Source organism: Guyanagaster necrorhizus (assembly GCF_019112545.1).
Source record: "Guyanagaster necrorhizus MCA 3950 unplaced genomic scaffold BT62scaffold_15, whole genome shotgun sequence".
NCBI classification, from domain to species: domain Eukaryota; kingdom Fungi; phylum Basidiomycota; class Agaricomycetes; order Agaricales; family Physalacriaceae; genus Guyanagaster; species Guyanagaster necrorhizus.
The window spans coordinates 1,310,540-1,315,667 of NW_025064894.1; positions in this window are offsets into that span (position 1 = coordinate 1,310,540).

A 5,128-nucleotide genomic window follows, 5' to 3' on the forward strand; every position below is an offset into this window, starting at 1 on the left:
GGGACTCTGTAAATCCTTACGATTGACGATGATATAGTCATTTATCATATGAAGAAACATTTCGAGAAATCAGTGATGAAGAACAAATGTTTCATTGAAGATTTAAATTCATAACAAGAGTATAACTGACCTTATTCAAAGTCGACTGAGAATGAGAGTCGAAGGAGGATCTCTAGTCAGAATGTCTATCGTGTAGGGTAAGATGAGTATCCTCGTTGAATCCTGTCGCAATTATTGTGGACCTAAAGGGACCTTGATCACGATATTGATATAGTTTTACCATCCAAGACAGTTTTTCCCAAGTGAACAGTGTTTGGGCTGGGCAGAACTTGGTCATGATGTCTTGAAGTCGCATCTGTGTCCTAGACCTGCGGCTGGTCCCTACTACATGAACAAGGTTGGATGTAAGGCTAAGGGGCTGGTCACTGGTGTAGCATCTAGCCTCAGTGGTAGCAATGATGGTAATGCCATTCTACTTGCTTCTCATTGACTGAGAAGAAATGAACATACAGAAGTCACCCCTTTGTAGGGTCAAAGCGTTGCCTATACTCCTACCAATGATGAGAGATACCAGCAGCCCAGATCGAGGAAGAGCCATTCAAAAAATATAGATCAAGATTATGAGAAGGTCATGGCTGAAGGGTTAGGGTTAGGACGGTGTACCCCCTTCGGCAAAGCCGTTGGGGGTACACAGTATGAGTAAAGCAAATACTCACCTCAAAAGTGTTGAGGTTTGTTTGAATGCTGATGAAGTGAATCAAGGTCCAACAGAGGGATGGGGTCACCATCTCTCACCCTGTTTCGCTTTTATAGCTCTTCAGAGACCTGATTCATAAGCGGAATGACTATTCCGAGAGGTTTTGGCGGACCAATCAGAAACGCTTTATCAGCAATCACGCAATCCGCAGCACTTATGAAGTGATACATTTACTAATACTCATATGACATCGTACGATATATTATTCATTCTTGCTTACTCTGCAGGTTCTATTTAACTGGTTAGTAATACCATCTTACTAATTTATCCATTTTGCCGTCGGCTACTAAGTTAACCGGGCCCCGAAGGGCCTAGATCCTAACCGGCTTTTCGCCGGTCCGGTGGCCGAGTCTAGAATGTCGGACCGTTAGGTCCAGGTTAAGGTTCGGGTTAGTCCGGTTAGGGTTTCGGGCTGAGTAAAGCATATATTAGAATAATTCATTAATGTGTGACTGCGACGATGATTAAGTCGCCAGGACGTACTTAGGGTTAGAGTTAGTCCGCTGGCAGACTACCTGCCATCTATTCTGAGCCTGGAATGTTTATGTATGCCCCTGATAAAGGAGTCAGTTGTTTATATAGCGAAAGAATATACTGCATGGTTATTAAGTGGGAACATACCCGACTTGATTTAACTGTTACCCCCGGCAGATTTTTATAACAGTCCAACTACTTGCGACCGTCCTGCATTTAAAACCGGGTTAAACCGCACTGTCCACAAGTCTGCTGTGTCGATCCGAAGACCTAGCAGAGTCGCATCAGGATGTGCCTATAATCATATCTATGAAGACCTGTGGATCAACGCTGCTTCTGTCAGAATCGTCGCCAGCAGCAGGCGAATCAGAAGGTGGGACGTTTTGATCCGAGGATAGAGAATCTTCATCGTATTTTCGGAGAACCATCTTTTTCCAAAGACTGGTCATGTTGAACAGATTTTTAGTACGTTTTTTACTAACTATCGTTCATCGATTTAAGATACCTATTGTTCTGATATCCAGCATGCCCACAGGGCCTACTCGGGTTTCAACAGCCATCAACAGACGGTTGTCTACCTCCTCCGGGCTGATGTCTCCATACAGCACCGACATATTATTCGGCGCAGTGCTGAGGCGCTCGATTCTTTCGATTCAATCGTGCCAGGTACCTAGGATGATATCTCCGAGTTCTTTCGCTTTGAAATAGTTCCACATGGTATTATATGTGGACTTAAGTACTAAGACGCTGCTGTCATCTCCCTGCTGGGTCGCTACACCCAATCGATCTGACCATCGCTTAGCAATATTATCTTTCATCCATTTATACATGTAATCCGTAGGGTAGCCGCGTGCGATGTATAAAGCATTTAAACTTTTAATAGCATCTTTGTAGTGCTCATGTTTACTACTTAACACAGCTAACCTGGACATCTCACCAATAAAGGTGCTGTGTTTAACGTCAAGTGGATGATGGGATATCCATGGAATTCTTTCTTGGTGGGAGCGAGCTTTCCAATAAGGCATGTGTTGTATCGTGTTATTAGCATCGACATAAACAGTCATGTCCAGGAACGCGAGATGTGAGGGACTCGCTTCCCACTCTATTCTACAGCCATTGAACGCCACCGTTTCTAGTTGCGCTAATGCTTCTCTTTCATTATTAGCATAAACGATGGCTAGACAGTCATCAATGTACCTTCCATAGAAAGGTACATTGGTGGTAAATTCTAATTGCCGCTCGAAAAACCAACCATAAAGGTTGGCAAGATCGGGCGAATCGGCAACGCCCATTGCTAGGCTGTTCCGTTGTTCAAAAAATAAATCATTATACTGTAGAACCAAATTCTTATTGCTGACTGATAGACATTTGAGGAAAATCTGTTCTCGTCTAAGAGAATCCTCATCGCCTTTAGTACCATAATACTCTCCATATAGATGGGTAATTACATCTACACACCTTTGGATAGGTATATTCGGATAAAAAGCGACTACGTCACCCGTAACGATATAGATTTTACGGGTTCGATCTAGCTGAATTTGACTTAATTTTTTTGCCAAGTCTTTAGATCCATGTAATATGGTTGGCGCCAATTCGACAATCGGTTTAAGAATTTTAGACACGTATTTAGCTGCCAGATTCTGGATCGCTGAGTGGCATGGTATAATTGGCCGCATTTTAACAGGCTCTTTGTGAATTTTAGGAATACCATAAAATGTAGGCACCACATGTTGTGCTCCTGGCGAAGTAATCTTCGACCAGAAATATTTCCCTAATTGGAATCCGTTAGGAAGGTAGGCTTCAGCTAACCCCGCAATTTCTTCCATGTCCATGCATTGTTTATCGCATATCGCATTAATCATTAATAAATGTAACGGAGTATAATTACTACTATCGTTTATGATATCGAGTGACTTCTCAATAATCCACTGGCGCGTAGATACAGCTATGCCCAGGTTCTTGTCTGTGTTCGTAACCAAATAATTGTTACGATCCAAGAATTTTTGAATCTGACTCGGTTTAGGAGTGAGCGCCATTAAAGGCTCGTCCGATTCTGCCGGGATATTGGCGATCGTGTCAAACACGAAGCGCTCTTCCATGGCAATGCCAGCTTCAATATACTGTGGTGACCTCGGTGCCCATACGTCGCGAGACTTGGGAATGTCGAAGTCAGGATCATAGAGATCGTCGTCTGCATTGTTCTTAGTAAAGCTAAAGTAAAGCCTCCAACGGAGACATTCTTTAAAGTCTTCCCATGCTGACTTAATTAAGTCGGTATTGCGGGGGGTATAAAACATATATTTCATACCTACTGAGAGCTGAATTTCAATTTCTTTAGGGATGGTTACTCCTGGCAACTTATGTACTGTGTTACGATACTGAGCGGCCAATAAAATATCTATTGGCGTATGTAAATGTACAAAATTTAAAGCTACCAGATAAGGTACTGTGAGCAGCCAGTCAGGATAAGTAGCGGCAATGTCATACCTGAAATTAGTCGGGGTGCACCCAGCGACTACTACTTCCCTGCCTTCCCTTTGCCCTTGTCTTTCTTTGGGTGTCCAGACCCCCCAGGTTTTGTTGCGTCGGGTACTCGTCGACGCGCCTTGGGTATATACTTGGGGGGAGGCAGATGCTCTGACCCCGTCCGGACCTTATAGGTAGGCAGTACACAAATTGCTCAGAAGAACCTCAGAAGCAACCCTAAGTTAGGGTTTAAACCAACGGCGGTACGCAGAACAGCAGTGGTGGGACCACGAAATATGATGGATGCCTCGCTCTGAGGACGGACCATGCACAGGCCGGTACCACGAACGCACAGTGGTCCTTCTTGTGCATGGTCCGTGCGCTTTGGCAGGGGGCATGTCTGTTTCACGGTACATCAAGTCTATGGCCATTTGCATATGACATGGATGTAGGGAGCGCATTTGTTTCGCGGTACATGACCGAATCTCGAAATATGCACATTCTTGTCATTTAGATTCCACGTAGGTAGCATGTACAGTCTGCGGTACATTACCAAATCTCGAAATATGCACATTTTTGTGTTTTAGAAACGGTGTAGGTAGTGCATACAGTCTGTGGTACATGACCGATTCTCGAAATATGCCCATTCTTGTGTTTTATAATCTTGTAGGGCTCGCATTCAGTCCACGGTACATGACCGAATCTTGAAATATGGCCATTCTTGCCATTCAGAATTTGTGTAGGGAGCATATACAGTCCATGGTACATGACCGAATCTCGAAATATGCCCATTCTTGCCATTCAGAATTTGTGTAGGGAGCATATACAGTCCGTGGTACATTACTGAATCTCGAAATATGTCCATTCTTGTGTTTTAGAAACTGCGTAGGTAGCATATACAGTCCGCAGTACATTACCGATTCTCCAATTATCACCATTCTTGTCATTTAGCAACTGCATAGGTAGTGTGTACAGTCCACAGTACATGACCGATTCTCGAAATATGTCCATTCTGGTGTTTTAGAATCTGCGTATGGAGCGCATGCAGTCCGCGGTACATGACCGATTTTCTTTGCAGGCTTCTTTTCATCTGTCGGAGTGAAAATAGCACCATAACAATTTGTTCAATTTGCTATCATGTCTTTTGTCAATATACTTTGAAATGGTCAGAATATGTGACTAATTGTTTCATTGACATTGTATTCCAACATCTTCTTTGCTCCCCTTCTCCCTTTGTCAACTTCGATGCCGACTGGGCGACACAATGGGCTCCCCCAGTAGCATCCCTCTGTTCCCTTCCATAGTGATTGGTTCCCTTTCATCTGTTATTTGCCTCCTGATGTCTGGCTCTGCTTTATCCTCTGACGATTCCTCTTCTTCTCTGCGCTCTCAGAGAATGCGATCTTCTCTTTCCTGCATGTCCATCTCTTT